The sequence below is a fragment of the Lissotriton vulgaris genome, chromosome 5 (genome assembly GCF_964263255.1).
Source record: "Lissotriton vulgaris chromosome 5, aLisVul1.2, whole genome shotgun sequence".
NCBI classification, from domain to species: Eukaryota; Metazoa; Chordata; class Amphibia; order Caudata; family Salamandridae; genus Lissotriton; species Lissotriton vulgaris.
Genome location: NC_141693.1, coordinates 1,545,645,720 through 1,545,668,488, shown reverse-complemented (window position 1 = coordinate 1,545,668,488; position 22,769 = coordinate 1,545,645,720). Strand labels below are relative to the sequence as shown.

Sequence of the window (22,769 nt, the reverse complement as noted above, 5' to 3'; positions counted from 1 at the left end):
GCAAATGTTCATCTGTGCCTCAGTGGCCTAATGGATAAGGCACTGGCCTCCTAAGCCAGGGATTGTGGGTTCGAGTCCCATCTGAGGTGAAAACCAATATCCACTATTACTTTTCTAGAAAAATTTATTTATTTATTACATGCTTCCCCTCAGAAGCTTATGAGGTATCAGGAACTTTGAAATGGTACCATTTTACTTCTGTACTCTCCGGACTTATGTTGGTGTTCTGAAACTACAAAGTAGATTTTTAAACACCTATCTTTGTCAGATGCAACTTTGACCCAGCAGAAGATATTCCTTTGGAAAAAATGATTTGAATTGGATTGGTGTAACTGTTGTTTCTAGAGGTGGTGACAGGCTTTCAGCTACTTGAATAGGGCAAGTCAGGATTCATGAAACACATACAACCTTTGAGCGTGTGTAAATTGGCATATCCAGAAAGGAGCAGTTTGTACTACTGTCAAAACAGTTTCTCTCCACTTCTGGAAATATCCAGAGCTATGTAAAGCATACAACTGAGCTTTAATCTCATGAAGAAAGAGGTTTAAATGCAAAAAAGAAAACAAAAGCTTATCGTACTGGTGACATTTTCATTATATAGATTCCAAAAGAGTGCTTTAATCGAAAGGAGCTGAAAACACACAATGGGATGTAAACCTAAATAACTATCAATATCATATTTCCCATCCTTGCATACCACCTACATTATAAAAATAAGCACAGCAGGACATATGACTGCGTGGCCTAATGGATAAGGTGTCTGACTTCGGATCAGAAGATTGAGGGTTCGAGTCCCTTCGTGGTCAGTTTTTGCCAATGGTCACACATCTCAGATTTCCATTCAGAATGGAAGCAGGCTCTTCCAATACTCTTATAGCCATCATGTTCTCATTCCTAATTATTCATGAAGTGGAGTCCATACTGCACAGTCATTTAGATTGCATCTTCAGCCTAAAATCTTGTTCATGTTAGTGGCATTAAGAAGTGCTTCTATGTACACGCATGGAATATGTAATAGGGTTGCAGAATTTTGACTTGACAGAATAGGTTTTTAGCTTAAGGGTGTGTAGATGAAATGCAAGGTGTGTAAGTATGTGTTCATGGAGTGCTTCAAGTGTAAAATCTGTATGATTTGTGCAGTTAAAGTGCTAATTTTGCCTACGAGAAAGAGAAGTACTACAGAAGAATTATAAAGGATTGGCACATTGGCTGCCTTTGCTGATGACACAGTTGGCTAATTTGTGAAGCATTGGTCTATTAAGTTGCAGAGTGTGGTTGAACTTGGTTAGGAGACTTGGTGCCTGTTTCTGTGTCCTGCTGAAGACAAGGACGGCTTGATACCACTGTCAAAGCCCAGTTTATTGAGAAAAGCATCCAGGAAAGAAGAAGTGTTGAGTCGAAAGTGGTTCTCCTCCAATTTCTCTCCACTTGCTCGAAATGCAGAGCCTCCATTATAGCACAGAACAGAGTGTTAAAGTCGGGGATGGAAGAGGATGAAAATGGGAAGTTTACTTATGGAGAGAACTGAGAAATGTCCTGTGTGCAGACACCAGTGTTTGACGATTGAATACATTTAAATAATGCCTCTAGACTGCAAGTGTTTATCTGTGCCTCAGTGGCCTAATGGATAAGGCACTGGCCTCCTAATTCAGGGATTGTGGGTTCGAGTCCCATGTGAGGTGAAAACCAATATCCACTCTTACTTTTCCAGAAAAATTGATATATTTATTACATGCTTCCGCTCAGAAGCTTATGTGGTATTAGGAACTTTGAAATGGTACCATTTTACTTCTGTACTCTTCAGAGTCATGTTGGTGTTCTGAAACTACAAAGTAGATTTTTAAACACCTATCTTTGTCAGATGCAACTTTGACCCGGGAGAAGATATTCCTTTGGAAAAAATTATTTGAATTGGATTGGTGTAACTGTTGTTTCTAGAGGTGGTGACAGGCTTTCAGCTACTTGAATAGGGCAAGTCAGGATTCATGAAACGTATACAACCTTTGAGCGTGTGTAAATTGGCATATCCAGAAAGGAGCCGTTTTTACTACTGTCAAAACAGTTTCTCTCCACCTCTAGAAATATCCAGAGCTATGTAAAGCATACAACTGAGCTTTATTCTCATGAAGGAAGAGGTTTAAATGCAAAAAAGAAAACAAAAGCTTATCGTACTGGTGACATTTTCATTATATAGATTCCAAAAGAGTGCTTTAATTGAAAGGAGCTGAAAACACACAATGGGATGTAAACCTAAATAACTATCAATATCATATTTCCCATCCTTGCATACCACCTACATTATAAAAATAAGCACAGCAGGGCATATGACCGCGTGTCCTAATGGATAAGGCGTCTGACTTCGGATCAGAAGATTGAGGGTTCGAGTCCCTTTGTGGTCGGTTTTTGCCAATGGTCACACAACTCAGATTTCCATTCAGAATGGAAGCAGGCTCTTCCAATACTCTTATAGCCATCATGTTCTCATTCCTAATTATTCATGAAGTGGAGTACATACTGCACAGTCATTTAGATTGCATCTTCAGCCTAAAATCTTGTTCATGTTAGTGGCATTAAGAAGTGCTTCTATGTACACGCACGGAATATGTAATAGGGTTGCAGAATTTTGACTTGACAGAATGGGTTTTTAGCTTAAGGGTGTGTAGATGAAATGCTAGGTGTGTAAGTATGTGTTCATGGAGTGCTTCAAGTGTAAAATCTGTATGATTTGTGCAGTTAAAGTGCTAATTTTGCCTACGAGAAAGAGAAGTACTACAGAAGAATTATAAAGGATTGGCACATTGGCTGCCTTTGCTGATGACACAGTTGGCTAATTTGTGAAGCATTGGTCTATTAAGTTGCAGAGTGTGGTTGAACTTGGTTAGGAGACTTGGTGCCTGTTTCTGTGTCCTGCTGAAGACAAGGACGGCTTGATACCACTGTCAAAGCCCAGTTTATTGAGAAAAGCATCCAGGAAAGACGAAGTGTTGAGTCGAGAGTGGTTCTCCTTCAATTTCTCTCCACTTGCTCGAAATGCAGAGAGTCCATTATATCACAGAACAGAGTGTTAAAGTCGGGGATGGAAGAGGATCAAAATGGGAAGTTTACTTATGGAGAGAACTGAGAAATGTCCTGTGTGCAGACACCAGTGTTTGACGATTGAATACATTTAAATAATGCCTCTAGATTGCAAGTGTTCATCTGTGCCTCAGTGGCCTAATGGATAAGGCACTGACCTCCTAAGCCAGGGATTGTGGGTTCGAGTCCCATCTGAGGTGAAAACTAATATCCAGTATTACTTTTCTTGAAAAATTTATATATTTATTACATGCTTCCGCTCAGAAGCTTATGAGGTATTAGAAACTTTGAAATGGTACCATTTTACTTCTGTACTCCCCGGACTCATGTTGGTGTTCTGAAACTACAAAGTAGATTTTTAAACACCTATCTTTGTCAGATGCAACTTTGACCCGGCAGAAGATATTCCTTTGGAAAAAATGATTTGAATTGGATTGGTGTAACTGTTGTTTCTAGAGGTAGTGACAGGCTTTCAGCTACTTGAATAGGGCAAGGCAGGATTCATGAAACGTATACAACCTTTGAGCGTGTGTAAATTGGCATATCCAGAAAGGAGCAGTTTGTAATACTGTCAAAACAGTTTCTCTCCACTTCTGGAAATATCCAGAGCTATGTAAAGCATACAACTGAGCTTTAATCTCATGAAGAAAGAGGTTTAAATGCAAAAAAGAAAACAAAAGCTTATCGTACAGGTGACATTCTCATTATATAGATTCCAAAAGAGTGCTTTAATTGAAAGGAGCTGAAAAAACACAATGGGATGTAAACCTAAATAACTATCAATATCATATTTCCCATCCTTGCATACCACCTACATTATAAAAATGAGCGCAGCAGGACATATGACCACGTGGCCTGATGGATAAGGTGTCTGACTTCTGATCAGAAGATTGAGGGTTCGAGTCCCTTCGTGGTCGGTTTTTGCCAATGGACACACAACTCAGCTTTCCGTTCAGAATGGAAGCAGGCTCTTCAAATACTCTTATAGCCATCATGTTCTCATTCCTAATTATTCATGAAGTGGAGTACATACTGCACAGTCATTTAGATTGCATCTTCAGTCTAAAATCTTGTCCATGTTAGTGGCATTAAGAAGTGCTTCTATGTACACGCACTGAAAATGTAATAGGGTTGCAGAATTTTGACTTGACAGAATGGGTTTTTAGCTTAAGGGTGTGTAGATGAAATGCAAGGTGTGTAAGTATGTGTTCATGGAGTGCTTCAAGTTTAAAAATCTGTATGATTTGTGCAGTTAAAGTGCTAATTTTGCCTACGAGAAAGAAAAGTACTACAGAAGAATTATAAAGGATTGGCACATTGGCTGCCTTTGCTGATGACACAGTTGGCTAATTTGTAAAGCATTGGTCTATTAAGTTGCAGAGTGTGGTTGAACTTGGTTAGGAGACTTGGTGCCTGTTTCTGTGTCCTGCTGAAGACAAGGACGGCTTGATACCACTGTCAAAGCCCAGTTTATTGAGAAAAGCATCCAGGAAAGAAGAAGTGTTGAGTCGAAAGTGGTTCTCCTCCAATTTCTCTCCACTTGCTCGAAATGCAGAGCCTCCATTATAGCACAGAACAGAGTGTTAAAGTCGGGGATGGAAGAGGATGAAAATGGGAAGTTTACTTATGGAGAGAACTGAGAAATGTCCTGTGTGCAGACACCAGTGTTTGACGATTGAATACATTTAAATAATGCCTCTAGACTGCAAGTGTTCATCTGTGCCTCAGTGGCCTAATGGATAAGGCACTGGCCTCCTAAGCCAGGGATTGTGGGTTCGAGTCCCATCTGAGGTGAAAACCAATATCCACTATTACTTTTCTAGAAAAATTTATTTATTACATGCTTCCCCTCAGAAGCTTATGAGGTATCAGGAACTTTGAAATGGTACCATTTTACTTCTGTACTCTCCGGACTTATGTTGGTGTTCTGAAACTACAAAGTAGATTTTTAAACACCTATCTTTGTCAGATGCAACTTTGACCCAGCAGAAGATATTCCTTTGGAAAAAATGATTTGAATTGGATTGGTGTAACTGTTGTTTCTAGAGGTGGTGACAGGCTTTCAGCTACTTGAATAGGGCAAGTCAGGATTCATGAAACACATACAACCTTTGAGCGTGTGTAAATTGGCATATCCAGAAAGGAGCAGTTTGTACTACTGTCAAAACAGTTTCTCTCCACTTCTGGAAATATCCAGAGCTATGTAAAGCATACAACTGAGCTTTAATCTCATGAAGAAAGAGGTTTAAATGCAAAAAAGAAAACAAAAGCTTATCGTACTGGTGACATTTTCATTATATAGATTCCAAAAGAGTGCTTTAATTGAAAGGAGCTGAAAACACACAATGGGATGTAAACCTAAATAACTATCAATATCATATTTCCCATCCTTGCATACAACCTACATTATAAAAATAAGCACAGCAGGACATATGACTGCGTGGCCTAATGGATAAGGTGTCTGACTTCGGATCAGAAGATTGAGGGTTCGAGTCCCTTCGTGGTCAGTTTTTGCCAATGGTCACACATCTCAGATTTCCATTCAGAATGGAAGCAGGCTCTTCCAATACTCTTATAGCCATCATGTTCTCATTCCTAATTATTCATGAAGTGGAGTCCATACTGCACAGTCATTTAGATTGCATCTTCAGCCTAAAATCTTGTTCATGTTAGTGGCATTAAGAAGTGCTTCTATGTACACGCACTGAATATGTAATAGGGTTGCAGAATTTTGACTTGACAGAATAGGTTTTTAGCTTAAGGGTGTGTAGATGAAATGCAAGGTGTGTAAGTATGTGTTCATGGAGTGCTTCAAGTGTAAAATCTGTATGATTTGTGCAGTTAAAGTGCTAATTTTGCCTACGAGAAAGAGAAGTACTACAGAAGAATTATAAAGGATTGGCACATTGGCTGCCTTTGCTGATGACACAGTTGGCTAATTTGTGAAGCATTGGTCTATTAAGTTGCAGAGTGTGGTTGAACTTGGTTAGGAGACTAGGTGCCTGTTTCTGTGTCCTGCTGAAGACAAGGACGGCTTGATACCACTGTCAAAGCCCAGTTTATTGAGAAAAGCATCCAGGAAAGAAGAAGTGTTGAGTCGAAAGTGGTTCTCCTCCAATTTCTCTCCACTTGCTCGAAATGCAGAGCCTCCATTATAGCACAGAACAGAGTGTTAAAGTCGGGGATGGAAGAGGATGAAAATGGGAAGTTTACTTATGGAGAGAACTGAGAAATGTCCTGTGTGCAGACACCAGTGTTTGACGATTGAATACATTTAAATAATGCCTCTAGACTGCAAGTGTTTATCTGTGCCTCAGTGGCCTAATGGATAAGGCACTGGCCTCCTAAGCCAGGGATTGTGGGTTCGAGTCCCATCTGAGGTGAAAACCAATATCCACTCTTTCTTTTCCAGAAAAATTGATATATTTATTACATGCTTACGCTCAGAAGCTTATGTGGTATTAGGAACTTTGAAATGGTACCATTTTACTTCTGTACTCTTCAGAGTCATGTTGGTGTTCTGAAACTACAAAGTAGATTTTTAAACACCTATCTTTGTCAGATGCAACTTTGACCCGGGAGAAGATATTCCTTTGGAAAAAAATATTTGAATTGGATTGGTGTAACTGTTGTTTCTAGAGGTGGTGACAGGCTTTCAGCTACTTGAATAGGGCAAGTCAGGATTCATGAAACGTATACAACCTTTGAGCGTGTGTAAATTGGCATATCCAGAAAGGAGCAGTTTTTACTACTGTCAAAACAGTTTCTCTCCACCTCTAGAAATATCCAGAGCTATGTAAAGCATACAACTGAGCTTTATTCTCATGAAGGAAGAGGTTTAAATGCAAAAAAGAAAACAAAAGCTTATCGTACTGGTGACATTTTCATTATATAGATTCCAAAAGAGTGCTTTAATTGAAAGGAGCTGAAAACACACAATGGGATGTAAACCTAAATAACTATCAATATCATATTTCCCATCCTTGCATACCACCTACATTATAAAAATAAGCACAGCAGGGCATATGACCGCGTGTCCTAATGGATAAGGCGTCTGACTTCGGATCAGAAGATTGAGGGTTCGTGTCCCTTTGTGGTCGGTTTTTGCCAATGGTCACACAACTCAGATTTCCATTCAGAATGGAAGCAGGCTCTTCCAATACTCTTATAGCCATCATGTTCTCATTCCTAATTATTCATGAAGTGGAGTACATACTGCACAGTCATTTAGATTGCATCTTCAGCCTAAAATCTTGTTCATGTTAGTGGCATTAAGAAGTGCTTCTATGTACACGCACGGAATATGTAATAGGGTTGCAGAATTTTGACTTGACAGAATGGGTTTTTAGCTTAAGGGTGTGTAGATGAAATGCAAGGTGTGTAAGTATGTGTTCATGGAGTGCTTCAAGTTTAAAAATCTGTATGATTTGTGCAGTTAAAGTGCTAATTTTGCCTACGAGAAAGAAAAGTACTACAGAAGAATTATAAAGGATTGGCACATTGGCTGCCTTTGCTGATGACACAGTTGGCTAATTTGTGAAGCATTGGTCTATTAAGTTGCAGAGTGTGGTTGAACTTGGTTAGGAGACTTGGTGCCTGTTTCTGAGTCCTGCTGAAGACAAGGACGGCTTGATACCACTGTCAAAGCCCAGTTTATTGAGAAAAGCATCCAGGAAAGAAGAAGTGTTGAGTCGAAAGTGGTTCTCCTCCAATTTCTCTCCACTTGCGCGAAATGCAGAGCCTCCATTATAGCACAGAAAAGAGCGTTAAAGTCGGGGATGGAAGAGGATGAAAATGGGAAGTTTACTTATGGAGAGAACTGAGAAATGTCCTGTGTGCAGACACCAGTGTTTGACGATTGAATACATTTAAATAATGCCTCTAGACTGCAAGTGTTTATCTGTGCCTCAGTGGCCTAATGGATAAGGCACTGGCCTCCTAAGCCAGGGATTGTGGGTTCAAGTCCCATCTGAGGTGAAAACCAATATCCAGTATTAATTTTCTTGAAAAATTTATATATTTATTACATGCTTCCGCTCAGAAGCTTATGAGGTATTAGGAACTTTGAAATGGTACCATTTTACTTCTGTACTCCCCGGACTCATGTTGGTGTTCTGAAACTACAAAGTAGATTTTTAAACACCTATCTTTGTCAGATGCAACTTTGACCCGGCAGAAGATATTCCTTTGGAAAAAATGATTTGAATTGGATTGGTGTAACTGTTGTTTCTAGAGGTGGTGACAGGCTTTCAGCTACTTGAATAGGGCAAGGCAGGATTCATGAAACGTATACAACCTTTGAGCGTGTGTAAATTGGCATATCCAGAAAGGAGCAGATTGTACTACTGTCAAAACAGTTTCTCCCCACTTCTGGAAATATCCAGAGCTATGTAAAGCATACAACTGAGCTTTAATCTCATGAAGAAAGAGGTTTAAATGCAAAAAAAGAAAACAAAAGCTTATCGTACTGGTGACATTCTCATTATATAGATTCCAAAAGAGTGCTTTAATTGAAAGGAGCTGAAAAAACACAATGGGATGTAAACATAAATAACTATCAATATCATATTTCCCATCCTTGCATACCACCTACATTATAAAAACTAAGCACAGCAGGACATATGACCGCGTGGCCTGATGGATAAGGTGTCTGACTTCGGATCAGAAGATTGAGGGTTCGAGTCCCTTCGTGGTCGGTTTTTGCCAATGGACACACAACTCAGCTTTCCGTTCAGAATGGAAGCAGGCTCTTCCAATACTCTTATAGCCATCATGTTCTCATTCCTAATTATTCATGAAGTGGAGTACATACTGCACAGTCATTTAGATTGCATCTTCAGCCTAAAATCTTGTCCATGTTAGTGGCATTAAGAAGTGCTTCTATGTACACGCACTGAATATGTAATAGGGTTGCAGAATTTTGACTTGACAGAATGGGTTTTTAGCTTAAGGGTGTGTAGATGAAATGCAAGGTGTGTAAGTATGTGTTCATGGAGTGCTTCAAGTTTAAAAATCTGTATGATTTGTGCAGTTAAAGTGCTAATTTTGCCTACGAGAAAGAAAAGTACTACAGAAGAATTATAAAGGATTGGCACATTGGCTGAATTTGCTGATGACACAGTTGGCTAATTTGTAAAGCATTGGTCTATTAAGTTGTAGAGTGTGGTTGAACTTGGTTAGGAGACTTGGTGCCTGTTTCTGTGTCCTGCTGAAGACAAGGACGGCTTGATACCACTGTCAAAGCCCAGTTTATTGAGAAAAGCATCCAGGAAAGAAGAAGTGTTGAGTCGAAAGTGGTTCTCCTCCAATTTCTCTCCACTTGCTCGAAATGCAGAGCCTCCATTATAGCACAGAACAGAGTGTTAAAGTCGGGGATGGAAGAGGATGAAAATGGGAAGTTTACTTATGGAGAGAACTGAGAAATGTCCTGTGTGCAGACACCAGTGTTTGACGGTTGAATACATTTAAATAATGCCTCTAGACTGCAAGAGTTCATCTGTGCCTCAGTGGCCTAATGGATTAGGCACTGGCCTCCTAAGCCAGGGATTGTGGGTTCGAGTCCCATCTGAGGTGAAAACCAATATCCACTATTACTTTTCTAGAAAAATTTATTTATTTATTACATGCTTCCCCTCAGAAGCTTATGAGGTATCAGGAACTTTGAAATGGTACCATTTTACTTCTGTACTCTCCGGACTTATGTTGGTGTTCTGAAACTACAAAGTAGATTTTTAAACACCTATCTTTGTCAGATGCAACTTTGACCCGGGAGAAGATATTCCTTTGGAAAAAATTATTTGAATTGGATTGGTGTAACTGTTGTTTCTAGAGGTGGTGACAGGCTTTCAGCTACTTGAATAGGGCAAGTCAGGATTCATGAAACGTATACAACCTTTGAGCGTGTGTAAATTGGCATATCCAGAAAGGAGCAGTTTTTACTACTGTCAAAACAGTTTCTCTCCACCTCTAGAAATATCCAGAGCTATGTAAAGCATACAACTGAGCTTTATTCTCATGAAGAAAGAGGTTTAAATGCAAAAAGGAAAACAAAAGCTTATCGTACTGGTGACATTTTCATTATATAGATTCCAAAAGAGTGCTTCAATTGAAAGGAGCTGAAAACACACAATGGGATGTAAACCTAAATAACTATCAATATCATATTTCCCATCCTTGCATACCACCTACATTATAAAAATAAGCACAGCAGGACATATGACCGCGTGGCCTAATGGATAAGGCGTCTGACTTCGGATCAGAAGATTGAGGGTTCGAGTCCCTTCGTGGTCGGTTTTTGCCAATGGTCACACAACTCAGATTTCCATTCAGAATGGAAGCAGGCTCTTCCAATACTCTTATAGCCATCATGTTCTCATTCCTAATTATTCATGAAGTGGAGTACATACTGCACAGTCATTTAGATTGCATCTTCAGCCTAAAATCTTGTTCATGTTAGTGGCATTAAGAAGTGCTTCTATGTACACGCACTGAATATGTAATAGGGTTGCAGAATTTTGACTTGACAGAATGGGTTTTTAGCTTAAGGGTGTGTAGATGAAATGCAAGGTGTGTAAGTATGTGTTCATGGAGTGCTTCAAGTGTTAAAATCTGTATGATTTGTGCAGTTAAAGTGCTAATTTTGCCTACGAGAAAGAAAAGTACTACAGAAGAATTATAAAGGATTGGCACATTGGCTGCCTTTGCTGATGACACAGTTGGCTAATTTGGACGGCTTGATACCACTGTCAAAGCCCAGTTTATTGAGAAAAGCATCCAGGAAAGAAGAAGTGTTGAGTCGAAAGTGGTTCTCCTCCAATTTCTCTCCACTTGCTCGAAATGCAGAGCCTCCATTGTAGCACAGAACAGAGTGTTAAAGTCGGGGATGGAAGAGGATGAAAATGGGAAGTTTACTTATGGAGAGAACTGAGAAATGTCCTGTGTGCAGACACCAGTGTTTGACGATTGAATACATTTAAATAATGCCTCTAGACTGCAAGTGCTCATCTGTGCCTCAGTGGCCTAATGGATAAGGCACTGGCCTCCTAAGCCAGGGATTGTGGGTTCGAGTCACATCTGAGGTGAAAACCAATATCCAGTATTACTTTTCTTGAAAAATTTATATATTTATTACATGCTTCCGCCCAGAAGCTTATGAGGTATTAGGAACTTTGAAATGGTACCATTTTACTTCTGTACTCTCCGGACTCATGTTGGTGTTCTGAAACTACAAAGTAGATTTTTAAACACCTATCTTTGTCAGATGCAACTTTGACCCGGCAGAAGATATTCCTTTGGAAAAAATGATTTGAATTGGATTGGTGTAACTGTTGTTTCTAGAGGTGGTGACAGGCTTTAAGCTACTTGAATAGGGCAAGGCAGGATTCATGAAACGTATACAACCTTTGAGCGTGTGTAAATTGGCATATCCAGAAAGGAGCAGTTTGTACTACTGTCAAAACAGTTTCTCTCCACTTCTGGAAATATCCAGAGCTATGTAAAGCATACAACTGAGCTTTAATCTCATGAAGAAAGAGGTTTAAATGCAAAAAAGAAAACAAAAGCTTATCGTACTGGTGACATTCTCATTATATAGATTCCAAAAGAGAGGTTTAATTGAAAGGAGCTGAAAAAACACAATGGGATGTAAACCTAAATAACTATCAATATCATATTTCCCATCCTTGTATACCACCTACATTATAAAAATAAGGACAGCAGGACATATGACCGCGTGGCCTAATGGATAAGGTGTCTGACTTTGGATCAGAAGATTGAGGGTTCAAGTCCCTTCGTGGTCAGTTTTTGCCAATGGTCACACATCTCAGATTTCCATTCAGAATGGAAGCAGGCTCTTCCAATACTCTTATAGCCATCATGTTCTCATTCCTAATTATTCATGAAGTGGAGTACATACTGCACAGTCATTTAGATTGCATCTTCAGCCTAAAATCTTGTTCATGTTAGTGGCATTAAGAAGTGCTTCTATGTACACGCACGGAATATGTAATAGGGTTGCAGAATTTTGACTTGACAGAATGGGTTTTTAGCTTAAGGGTGTGTAGATGAAATGCAAGGTGTGTAAGTATGTGTTCATGGAGTGCTTCAAGTGTAAAATCTGTACGATTTGTGCAGTTAAAGTGCTAATTTTGCCTACGAGAAATAAAATTACTACAGAAGAATTATAAAGGATTGGCACATTGGCTGCCTTTGCTGATGACACAGTTGGCTAATTTGTGAAGCATTGGTCTATTAAGTTGCAGAGTGTGGTTGAACTTGGATAGGAGACTTGGTGCCTGTTTCGGTGTCCTGCTGAAGACAAGGACGGCTTGATACCACTGTCAAAGCCCAGTTTATTGAGAAAAGCATCCAGGAAAGAAGAAGTGTTGAGTCGAGAGTGGTTCTCCTCCAATTTCTCTCCACTTGCTCGAAATGCAGAGAGTCCATTACAGCACAGAACAGAGTGTTAAAGTCGGGGATGGAAGAGGATGAAAATGGGAAGTTTACTTATGGAGAGAACTGAGAAATGTCCTGTGTGCAGACACCAGTGTTTGACGATTGAATACATTTAAATAATGCCTCTAGACTGCAAGTGTTTATCTGTGCCTCAGTGGCCTAATGGATAAGGCACTGGCCTCCTAAGCCAGGGATTGTGGGTTCGAGTCCCATCTGAGGTAAAAACCAATATCCACTCTTACTTTTCCAGAAAAATTGGTATATTTATTACATGCTTCCGCTCAGAAGCTTATGTGGTATTAGGAACTTTGAAATGGTACCATTTTACTTCTGTACTCTTCAGAGTCATGTTGGTGTTCTGAAACTACAAAGTAGATTTTTAAACACCTATCTTTGTCAGATGCAACTTTGACCCGGGAGAAGATATTCCTTTGGAAAAAATTATTTGAATTGGATTGGTGTAACTGTTGTTTCTAGTGGTGGTGACAGGCTTTCAGCTACTTGAATAGGGCAAGTCAGGATTCATGAAACGTATACAACCTTTGAGCGTGTGTAAATTGGCATATCCAGAAAGGAGCAGTTTTTACTACTGTCAAAACAGTTTCTCTCCACCTCTAGAAATATCCAGAGCTATGTAAAGCTTACAACTGAGCTTTATTCTCATGAAGAAAGAGGTTTAAATGCAAAAAAGAAAACAAAAGCTTATCGTACTGGTGACATTCTCATTATATAGATTCCAAAAGAGTGCTTTAATTGAAAGGAGCTGAAAAAACACAATGGGATGTAAACCTAAATAACTATCAATATCATATTTCCCATCCTTGCATACCACCTACATTATAAAAATAAGCACAGCAGGACATATGACCGCGTGGCCTGATGGATAAGGTGTCTGACTTTCGATCAGAAGATTGAGGGTTCGAGTCCCTTCGTGGTCGGTTTTTGCCAATGGACACACAACTCAGCTTTCCGTTCAGAATGGAAGCAGGCTCTTCCAATACTCTTATAGCCATCATGTTCTCATTCCTAATTATTCATGAAGTGGAGTACATACTGCACAGTCATTTAGATTGCATCTTCAGCCTAAAATCTTGTCCATGTTAGTGGCATTAAGAAGTGCTTCTATGTACACGCACTGAATATGTAATAGGGTTGCAGAATTTTGACTTGACAGAATGGGTTTTTAGCTTAAGGGTGTGTAGATGAAATGCAAGGTGTGTAAGTATGTGTTCATGGAGTGCTTCAAGTTTAAAAATCTGTATGATTTGTGCAGTTAAAGTGCTAATTTTACCTACGAGAAAGAAAAGTACTACAGAAGAATTATAAAGGATTGACACATTGGCTACCTTTGCTGATGACACAGTTGGCTAATTTGTAAAGCATTGGTCTATTAAGTTGCAGAGTGTGGTTGAACTTGGTTAGGAGACTTGGTGCCTGTTTCTGTGTCCTGCTGAAGACAAGGACGGCTTGATACCACTGTCAAAGCCCAGTTTATTGAGAAAAGCATCCAGGAAAGAAGAAGTGTTGAGTCGAAAGTGGTTCTCCTCCAATTTCTCTCCACTTGCTCGAAATGCAGAGCCTCCATTATAGCACAGAACAGAGTGTTAAAGTCGGGGATGGAAGAGGATGAAAATGGGAAGTTTACTTATGGAGAGAACTGAGAAATGTCCTGTGTGCAGACACCAGTGTTTGATGATTGAATACATTTAAATAATGCCTCTAGACTGCAAGTGTTTATCTGTGCCTCAGTGGCCTAATGGATAAGGCACTGGCCTCCTAAGCCAGGGATTGTGGGTTCAAGTCCCATCTGAGGTGAAAAACAATATCCACTCTTACTTTTCCAGAAAAATTGATATATTTATTACATGCTTCCGCTCAGAAGCTTATGTGGTATTAGGAACTTTGAAATGGTACCATTTTACTTCTGTACTCTTCAGAGTCATGTTGGTGTTCTGAAACTACAAAGTAGATTTTTAAACACCTATCTTTGTCAGATGCAACTTTGACCCGGGAGAAGATATTCCTTTGGAAAAAATTATTTGAATTGGATTGGTGTAACTGTTGTTTCTAGAGGTGGTGACAGGCTTTCAGCTACTTGAATAGGGCAAGTCAGGATTCATGAAACGTATACAACCTTTGAGCGTGTGTAAATTGGCATATCCAGAAAGGAGCAGTTTTTACTACTGTCAAAACAGTTTCTCTCCACCTCTAGAAATATCCAGAGCTATGTAAAGCATACAACTGAGCTTTATTCTCATGAAGAAAGAGGTCTAAATGCAAAAAAGAAAACAAAAGCTTATCGTACTGGTGACATTTTCATTATATAGATTACAAAAGAGTGCTTTAATTGAAAGGAGCTGAAAACACACAATGGGATGTAAACCTAAATAACTATCAATATCATATTTCCCATCCTTGCATACCACCTACATTATAAAAATAAACACAGCAGGACATATGACCGCGTGGCCTAATGGATAAGGCGTCTGACTTCGGATCAGAAGATTGAGGGTTCGAGTCCCTTCGTGGTCGGTTTTTGCCAATGGTCACACAACTCAGATTTCCATTCAGAATGGAAGCAGGCTATTCCAATACTCTTATAGCCATCATGTTCTCATTCCTAATTATTCATGAAGTGGAGTACATACTGCACAGTCATTTAGATTGCATCTTTAGCCTAAAATCTTGTTCATGTTAGTGGCATTAAGAAGTGCTTCTATGTACACGCACGGAATATGTAATAGGGTTGCAGAATTTTGACTTGACAGAATGGGTTTTTAGCTTAAGGGTGTGTAGATGAAATGCAAGGTGTGTAAGTATGTGTTCATGGAGTGCTTCAAGTGTAAAATCTGTATGATTTGTGCAGTTAAAGTGCTAATTTTGCCTACGAGAAAGAGAAGTACTACAGAAGAATTATAAAGGATTGGCACATTGGCTGCCTTTGCTGATGACACAGTTGGCTAATTTGTGAAGCATTGGTCTATTAAGTTGCAGAGTGTGGTTGAACTTGGTTAGGAGACTTGGTGCCTGTTTCTGAGTCCTGCTGAAGACAAGGACGGCTTGATACCACTGTCAAAGCCCAGTTTATTGAGAAAAGCATCCAGGAAAGAAGAAGTGTTGAGTCGAAAGTGGTTCTCCTCCAATTTCTCTCCACTTGCGCGAAATGCAGAGCCTCCATTATAGCACAGAAAAGAGCGTTAAAGTCGGGGATGGAAGAGGATGAAAATGGGAAGTTTACTTATGGAGAGAACTGAGAAATGTCCTGTGTGCAGACACCAGTGTTTGACGATTGAATACATTTAAATAATGCCTCTAGACTGCAAGTGTTTATCTGTGCCTCAGTGGCCTAATGGATAAGGCACTGGCCTCCTAAGCCAGGGATTGTGGGTTCAAGTCCCATCTGAGGTGAAAACCAATATCCAGTATTACTTTTCTTGAAAAATTTATATATTTATTACATGCTTCCGCTCAGAAGCTTATGAGGTATTAGGAACTTTGAAATGGTACCATTTTACTTCTGTACTCCCCGGACTCATGTTGGTGTTCTGAAACTACAAAGTAGATTTTTAAACACCTATCTTTGTCAGATGCAACTTTGACCCGGCAGAAGATATTCCTTTGGAAAAAATGATTTGAATTGGATTGGTGTAACTGTTGTTTCTAGAGGTGGTGACAGGCTTTCAGCTACTTGAATAGGGCAAGGCAGGATTCATGAAACGTATACAACCTTTGAGCGTGTGTAAATTGGCATATCCAGAAAGGAGCAGATTGTACTACTGTCAAAACAGTTTCTCCCCACTTCTGGAAATATCCAGAGCTATGTAAAGCATACAACTGAGCTTTAATCTCATGAAGAAAGAGGTTTAAATGCAAAAAAAGAAAACAAAAGCTTATCGTACTGGTGACATTCTCATTATATAGATTCCAAAAGAGTGCTTTAATTGAAAGGAGCTGAAAAAACACAATGGGATGTAAACATAAATAACTATCAATATCATATTTCCCATCCTTGCATACCACCTACATTATAAAAACTAAGCACAGCAGGACATATGACCGCGTGGCCTGATGGATAAGGTGTCTGACTTCGGATCAGAAGATTGAGGGTTCGAGTCCCTTCGTGGTCGGTTTTTGCCAATGGACACACAACTCAGCTTTCCGTTCAGAATGGAAGCAGGCTCTTCCAATACTCTTATAGCCATCATGTTCTCATTCCTAATTATTCATGAAGTGGAGTACATACTGCACAGTCATTTAGATTGCATCTTCAGCCTAAAATCTTGTCCATGTTAGTGGCATTAAGAAGTGCTTCTATGTACACGCACTGAATATGTAATAGGGTTGCAGAATTTTGACTTGACAGAATGGGTTTTTAGCTTAAGGGTGTGTAGATGAAATGCAAGGTGTGTAAGTATGTGTTCATGGAGTGCTTCAAGTTTAAAAATCTGTATGATTTGTGCAGTTAAAGTGCTAATTTTGCCTACGAGAAAGAAAAGTACTACAGAAGAATTATAAAGGATTGGCACATTGGCTGAATTTGCTGATGACACAGTTGGCTAATTTGTAAAGCATTGGTCTATTAAGTTGTAGAGTGTGGTTGAACTTGGTTAGGAGACTTGGTGCCTGTTTCTGTGTCCTGCTGAAGACAAGGACGGCTTGATACCACTGTCAAAGCCCAGTTTATTGAGAAAAGCATCCAGGAAAGAAGAAGTGTTGAGTCGAAAGTGGTTCTCCTCCAATTTCTCTCCACTTGCTCGAAATGCAGAGCCTCCATTATAGCACAGAACAGAGTGTTAAAGTCGGGGATGGAAGAGGATGAAAATGGGAAGTTTACTTATGGAGAGAACTGAGAAATGTCCTGTGTGCAGACACCAGTGTTTGACGGTTGAATACATTTAAATAATGCCTCTAGACTGCAAGTGTTCATCTGTGCCTCAGTGGCCTAATGGATAAGGCACTGGCCTCCTAAGCCAGGGATTGTGGGTTCGAGTCCCATCTGAGGTGAAAACCAATATCCACTATTACTTTTCTAGAAACATTTATTTATTTATTACATGCTTCCCCTCAGAAGCTTATGAGGTATCAGGAACTTTGAAATGGTACCATTTTACTTCTGTACTCTCCGGACTTATGTTGGTGTTCTGAAACTACAAAGTAGATTTTTAAACACCTATCTTTGTCAGATGCAACTTTGACCCGGGAGAAGATATTCCTTTGGAAAAAATTATTTGAATTGGATTGGTGTAACTGTTGTTTCTAGAGGTGGTGACAGGCTTTCAGCTACTTGAATAGGGCAAGTCAGGATTCATGAAACGTATACAACCTTTGAGCGTGTGTAAATTGGCATATCCAGAAAGGAGCAGTTTTTACTACTGTCAAAACAGTTTCTCTCCACCTCTAGAAATATCCAGAGCTATGTAAAGCATACAACTGAGCTTTATTCTCATGAAGAAAGAGGTTTAAATGCAAAAAGGAAAACAAAAGCTTATCGTACTGGTGACATTTTCATTATATAGATTCCAAAAGAGTGCTTTAATTGAAAGGAGCTGAAAACACACAATGGGATGTAAACCTAAATAACTATCAATATCATATTTCCCATCCTTGCATACCACCTACATTATAAAAATAAGCACAGCAGGACATATGACCGCGTGGCCTAATGGATAAGGCGTCTGACTTCGGATCAGAAGATTGAGGGTTCGAGTCCCTTCGTGGTCGGTTTTTGCCAATGGTCACACAATTCAGATTTCCATTCAGAATGGAAGCAGGCTCTTCCAATACTCTTATAGCCATCATGTTCTCATTCCTAATTATTCATGAAGTGGAGTACATACTGCACAGTCATTTAGATTGCATCTTCAGCCTAAAATCTTGTTCATGTTAGTGGCATTAAGAAGTGCTTCTATGTACACGCACTGAATATGTAATAGGGTTGCAGAATTTTGACTTGACAGAATGGGTTTTTAGCTTAAGGGTGTGTAGATGAAATGCAAGGTGTGTAAGTATGTGTTCATGGAGTGCTTCAAGTGTAAAAATCTGTATGATTTGTGCAGTTAAAGTGCTAATTTTGCCTACGAGAAAGAAAAGTACTACAGAAGAATTATAAAGGATTGGCACATTGGCTGCCTTTGCTGATGACACAGTTGGCTAATTTGGACGGCTTGATACCACTGTCAAAGCCCAGTTTATTGAGAAAAGCATCCAGGAAAGAAGAAGTGTTGAGTCGAAAGTGGTTCTCCTCCAATTTCTCTCCACTTGCTCGAAATGCAGAGCCTCCATTATAGCACAGAACAGAGTGTTAAAGTCGGGGATGGAAGAGGATGAAAATGGGAAGTTTACTTATGGAGAGAACTGAGAAATGTCCGGTGTGCAGACACCAGTGTTTGACGATTGAATACATTTAAATAATGCCTCTAGACTGCAAGTGCTCATCTGTGCCTCAGTGGCCTAATGGATAAGGCACTGGCCTCCTAAGCCAGGGATTGTGGGTTCGAGTCACATCTGAGGTGAAAACCAATATCCAGTATTACTTTTCTTGAAAAATTTATATATTTATTACATGCTTCCGCCCAGAAGCTTATGAGGTATTAGGAACTTTGAAATGGTACCATTTTACTTCTGTACTCTCCGGACTCATGTTGGTGTTCTGAAACTACAAAGTAGATTTTTAAACACCTATCTTTGTCAGATGCAACTTTGACCCGGCAGAAGATATTCCTTTGGAAAAAATGATTTGAATTGGATTGGTGTAACTGTTGTTTCTAGAGGTGGTGACAGGCTTTCAGCTACTTGAATAGGGCAAGGCAGGATTCATGAAACGTATACAACCTTTGAGCGTGTGTAAATTGGCATATCCAGAAAGGAGCAGTTTGTACTACTGTCAAAACAGTTTCTCTCCACTTCTGGAAATATCCAGAGCTATGTAAAGCATACAACTGAGCTTTAATCTCATGAAGAAAGAGGTTTAAATGCAAAAAAGAAAACAAAAGCTTATCGTACTGGTGACATTCTCATTATATAGATTCCAAAAGAGAGGTTTAATTGAAAGGAGCTGAAAAAACACAATGGGATGTAAACCTAAATAACTATCAATATCATATTTCCCATCCTTGTATACCACCTACATTATAAAAATAAGGACAGCGGGACATATGACCGCGTGGCCTAATGGATAAGGTGTCTGACTTCGGATCAGAAGATTGAGGGTTCAAGTCCCTTCGTGGTCAGTTTTTGCCAATGGTCACACATCTCAGATTTCCATTCAGAATGGAAGCAGGCTCTTCCAATACTCTTATAGCCATCATGTTCTCATTCCTAATTATTCATGAAGTGGAGTACATACTGCACAGTCATTTAGATTGCATCTTCAGCCTAAAATCTTGTTCATGTTAGTGGCATTAAGAAGTGCTTCTATGTACACGCACGGAATATGTAATAGGGTTGCAGAATTTTGACTTGACAGAATGGGTTTTTAGCTTAAGGGTGTGTAGATGAAATGCAAGGTGTGTAAGTATGTGTTCATGGAGTGCTTCAAGTGTAAAATCTGTACGATTTGTGCAGTTAAAGTGCTAATTTTGCCTACGAGAAATAAAATTACTACAGAAGAATTATAAAGGATTGGCACATTGGCTGCCTTTGCTGATGACACAGTTGGCTAATTTGTGAAGCATTGGTCTATTAAGTTGCAGAGTGTGGTTGAACTTGGATAGGAGACTTGGTGCCTGTTTCGGTGTCCTGCTGAAGACAAGGACGGCTTGATACCACTGTCAAAGCCCAGTTTATTGAGAAAAGCATCCAGGAAAGAAGAAGTGTTGAGTCGAGAGTGGTTCTCCTCCAATTTCTCTCCACTTGCTCGAAATGCAGAGAGTCCATTACAGCACAGAACAGAGTGTTAAAGTCGGGGATGGAAGAGGATGAAAATGGGAAGTTTACTTATGGAGAGAACTGAGGAAATGTCCTGTGTGCAGACACCAGTGTTTGACGATTGAATACATTTAAATAATGCCTCTAGACTGCAAGTGTTTATCTGTGCCTCAGTGGCCTAATGGATAAGGCACTGGCCTCCTAAGCCAGGGATTGTGGGTTCGAGTCCCATCTGAGGTGAAAACCAATATCCACTCTTACTTTTCCAGAAAAATTGATATATTTATTACATGCTTCCGCTCAGAAGCTTATGTGGTATTAGGAACTTTGAAATGGTACCATTTTACTTCTGTACTCTTCAGAGTCATGTTGGTGTTCTGAAACTACAAAGTAGATTTTTAAACACCTATCTTTGTCAGATGCAACTTTGACCCGGGAGAAGATATTCCTTTGGAAAAAATTATTTGAATTGGATTGGTGTAACTGTTGTTTCTAGTGGTGGTGACAGGCTTTCAGCTACTTGAATAGGGCAAGTCAGGATTCATGAAACGTATACAACCTTTGAGCGTGTGTAAATTGGCATATCCAGAAAGGAGCAGTTTTTACTACTGTCAAAACAGTTTCTCTCCACCTCTAGAAATATCCAGAGCTATGTAAAGCATACAACTGAGCTTTATTCTCATGAAGAAAGAGGTTTAAATGCAAAAAAGAAAACAAAAGCTTATCGTACTGGTGACATTCTCATTATATAGATTCCAAAAGAGTGCTTTAATTGAAAGGAGCTGAAAAAACACAATGGGATGTAAACCTAAATAACTATCAATATCATATTTCCCATCCTTGCATACCACCTACATTATAAAAATAAGCACAGCAGGACATATGACCGCGTGGCCTGATGGATAAGGTGTCTGACTTTGGATCAGAAGATTGAGGGTTCGAGTCCCTTCGTGGTCGGTTTTTGCCAATGGACACACAACTCAGCTTTCCGTTCAGAATGGAAGCAGGCTCTTCCAATACTCTTATAGCCATCATGTTCTCATTCCTAATTATTCATGAAGTGGAGTACATACTGCACAGTCATTTAGATTGCATCTTCAGCCTAAAATCTTGTCCATGTTAGTGGCATTAAGCAGTGCTTCTATGTACACGCACTGAATATGTAATAGGGTTGCAGAATTTTGACTTGACAGAATGGGTTTTTAGCTTAAGGGTGTGTAGATGAAATGCAAGGTGTGTAAGTATGTGTTCATGGAGTGCTTCAAGTTTAAAAATCTGTATGATTTGTGCAGTTAAAGTGCTAATTTTACCTACGAGAAAGAAAAGTACTACAGAAGAATTATAAAGGATTGACACATTGGCTACCTTTGCTGATGACACAGTTGGCTAATTTGTAAAGCATTGGTCTATTAAGTTGCAGAGTGTGGTTGAACTTGGTTAGGAGACTTGGTGCCTGTTTCTGTGTCCTGCTGAAGACAAGGACGGCTTGATACCACTGTCAAAGCCCAGTTTATTGAGAAAAGCATCCAGGAAAGAAGAAGTGTTGAGTCGAAAGTGGTTCTCCTCCAATTTCTCTCCACTTGCTCGAAATGCAGAGCCTCCATTATAGCACAGAACAGAGTGTTAAAGTCGGGGATGGAAGAGGATGAAAATGGGAAGTTTACTTATGGAGAGAACTGAGAAATGTCCTGTGTGCAGACACCAGTGTTTGACGATTGAATACATTTAAATAATGCCTCTAGACTGCAAGTGTTTATCTGTGCCTCAGTGGCCTAATGGATAAGGCACTGGCCTCCTAAGCCAGGGATTGTGGGTTCAAGTCCCATCTGAGGTGAAAAACAATATCCACTCTTACTTTTCCAGAAAAATTGATATATTTATTACATGCTTCCGCTCAGAAGCTTATGTGGTATTAGGAACTTTGAAATGGTACCATTTTACTTCTGTACTCTTCAGAGTCATGTTGGTGTTCTGAAACTACAAAGTAGATTTTTAAACACCTATCTTTGTCAGATGCAACTTTGACCCGGGAGAAGATATTCCTTTGGAAAAAATTATTTGAATTGGATTGGTGTAACTGTTGTTTCTAGAGGTGGTGACAGGCTTTCAGCTACTTGAATAGGGCAAGTCAGGATTCATGAAACGTATACAACCTTTGAGCGTGTGTAAATTGGCATATCCAGAAAGGAGCAGTTTTTACTACTGTCAAAACAGTTTCTCTCCACCTCTAGAAATATCCAGAGCTATGTAAAGCATACAACTGAGCTTTATTCTCATGAAGAAAGAGGTTTAAATGCAAAAAAGAAAACAAAAGCTTATCGTACTGGTGACATTTTCATTATATAGATTACAAAAGAGTGCTTTAATTGAAAGGA

The 22,769-nt window shown here is 39.5% G+C and overlaps 25 non-coding genes across 25 annotated transcripts; all 25 read left to right on the top strand.

Annotated features, from left to right (window-relative positions):
* The first annotated feature begins 16 nt into the window (after positions 1-16).
* Positions 17-89, top strand: TRNAR-CCU (transfer RNA arginine (anticodon CCU)). The gene has a single exon. It is a non-coding gene; the product is annotated as a tRNA-Arg (tRNA).
* A 644-nt stretch (positions 90-733) lies between these two features.
* Positions 734-806, top strand: TRNAR-UCG (transfer RNA arginine (anticodon UCG)). Its single transcript has one exon. It is a non-coding gene; the product is annotated as a tRNA-Arg (tRNA).
* Positions 807-3,202: 2,396 nt separating this feature from the next.
* Positions 3,203-3,275, top strand: TRNAR-CCU (transfer RNA arginine (anticodon CCU)). The gene has a single exon. It is a non-coding gene; the product is annotated as a tRNA-Arg (tRNA).
* A 644-nt stretch (positions 3,276-3,919) lies between these two features.
* On the top strand, positions 3,920-3,992 carry TRNAR-UCU (transfer RNA arginine (anticodon UCU)). Its single transcript has one exon. It is a non-coding gene; the product is annotated as a tRNA-Arg (tRNA).
* An 804-nt stretch (positions 3,993-4,796) lies between these two features.
* Positions 4,797-4,869, top strand: TRNAR-CCU (transfer RNA arginine (anticodon CCU)). The gene has a single exon. It is a non-coding gene; the product is annotated as a tRNA-Arg (tRNA).
* A 640-nt stretch (positions 4,870-5,509) lies between these two features.
* On the top strand, positions 5,510-5,582 carry TRNAR-UCG (transfer RNA arginine (anticodon UCG)). Its single transcript has one exon. It is a non-coding gene; the product is annotated as a tRNA-Arg (tRNA).
* An 803-nt stretch (positions 5,583-6,385) lies between these two features.
* On the top strand, positions 6,386-6,458 carry TRNAR-CCU (transfer RNA arginine (anticodon CCU)). Its single transcript has one exon. It is a non-coding gene; the product is annotated as a tRNA-Arg (tRNA).
* Positions 6,459-7,979: 1,521 nt separating this feature from the next.
* Positions 7,980-8,052, top strand: TRNAR-CCU (transfer RNA arginine (anticodon CCU)). Its single transcript has one exon. It is a non-coding gene; the product is annotated as a tRNA-Arg (tRNA).
* Positions 8,053-8,698: 646 nt separating this feature from the next.
* TRNAR-UCG (transfer RNA arginine (anticodon UCG)) lies at positions 8,699-8,771 on the top strand. The gene has a single exon. It is a non-coding gene; the product is annotated as a tRNA-Arg (tRNA).
* An 804-nt stretch (positions 8,772-9,575) lies between these two features.
* Positions 9,576-9,648, top strand: TRNAR-CCU (transfer RNA arginine (anticodon CCU)). Its single transcript has one exon. It is a non-coding gene; the product is annotated as a tRNA-Arg (tRNA).
* A 644-nt stretch (positions 9,649-10,292) lies between these two features.
* On the top strand, positions 10,293-10,365 carry TRNAR-UCG (transfer RNA arginine (anticodon UCG)). Its single transcript has one exon. It is a non-coding gene; the product is annotated as a tRNA-Arg (tRNA).
* A 718-nt stretch (positions 10,366-11,083) lies between these two features.
* Positions 11,084-11,156, top strand: TRNAR-CCU (transfer RNA arginine (anticodon CCU)). Its single transcript has one exon. It is a non-coding gene; the product is annotated as a tRNA-Arg (tRNA).
* A 644-nt stretch (positions 11,157-11,800) lies between these two features.
* Positions 11,801-11,873, top strand: TRNAQ-UUG (transfer RNA glutamine (anticodon UUG)). Its single transcript has one exon. It is a non-coding gene; the product is annotated as a tRNA-Gln (tRNA).
* An 803-nt stretch (positions 11,874-12,676) lies between these two features.
* Positions 12,677-12,749, top strand: TRNAR-CCU (transfer RNA arginine (anticodon CCU)). The gene has a single exon. It is a non-coding gene; the product is annotated as a tRNA-Arg (tRNA).
* Positions 12,750-13,393: 644 nt separating this feature from the next.
* Positions 13,394-13,466, top strand: TRNAE-UUC (transfer RNA glutamic acid (anticodon UUC)). Its single transcript has one exon. It is a non-coding gene; the product is annotated as a tRNA-Glu (tRNA).
* Positions 13,467-14,270: 804 nt separating this feature from the next.
* On the top strand, positions 14,271-14,343 carry TRNAR-CCU (transfer RNA arginine (anticodon CCU)). The gene has a single exon. It is a non-coding gene; the product is annotated as a tRNA-Arg (tRNA).
* A 644-nt stretch (positions 14,344-14,987) lies between these two features.
* TRNAR-UCG (transfer RNA arginine (anticodon UCG)) lies at positions 14,988-15,060 on the top strand. The gene has a single exon. It is a non-coding gene; the product is annotated as a tRNA-Arg (tRNA).
* Positions 15,061-15,863: 803 nt separating this feature from the next.
* Positions 15,864-15,936, top strand: TRNAR-CCU (transfer RNA arginine (anticodon CCU)). Its single transcript has one exon. It is a non-coding gene; the product is annotated as a tRNA-Arg (tRNA).
* A 646-nt stretch (positions 15,937-16,582) lies between these two features.
* On the top strand, positions 16,583-16,655 carry TRNAR-UCG (transfer RNA arginine (anticodon UCG)). Its single transcript has one exon. It is a non-coding gene; the product is annotated as a tRNA-Arg (tRNA).
* An 804-nt stretch (positions 16,656-17,459) lies between these two features.
* On the top strand, positions 17,460-17,532 carry TRNAR-CCU (transfer RNA arginine (anticodon CCU)). The gene has a single exon. It is a non-coding gene; the product is annotated as a tRNA-Arg (tRNA).
* A 644-nt stretch (positions 17,533-18,176) lies between these two features.
* Positions 18,177-18,249, top strand: TRNAR-UCG (transfer RNA arginine (anticodon UCG)). Its single transcript has one exon. It is a non-coding gene; the product is annotated as a tRNA-Arg (tRNA).
* A 718-nt stretch (positions 18,250-18,967) lies between these two features.
* On the top strand, positions 18,968-19,040 carry TRNAR-CCU (transfer RNA arginine (anticodon CCU)). The gene has a single exon. It is a non-coding gene; the product is annotated as a tRNA-Arg (tRNA).
* A 644-nt stretch (positions 19,041-19,684) lies between these two features.
* On the top strand, positions 19,685-19,757 carry TRNAR-UCG (transfer RNA arginine (anticodon UCG)). The gene has a single exon. It is a non-coding gene; the product is annotated as a tRNA-Arg (tRNA).
* Positions 19,758-20,561: 804 nt separating this feature from the next.
* TRNAR-CCU (transfer RNA arginine (anticodon CCU)) lies at positions 20,562-20,634 on the top strand. The gene has a single exon. It is a non-coding gene; the product is annotated as a tRNA-Arg (tRNA).
* A 1,521-nt stretch (positions 20,635-22,155) lies between these two features.
* On the top strand, positions 22,156-22,228 carry TRNAR-CCU (transfer RNA arginine (anticodon CCU)). The gene has a single exon. It is a non-coding gene; the product is annotated as a tRNA-Arg (tRNA).
* Positions 22,229-22,769: the final 541 nt, after the last annotated feature.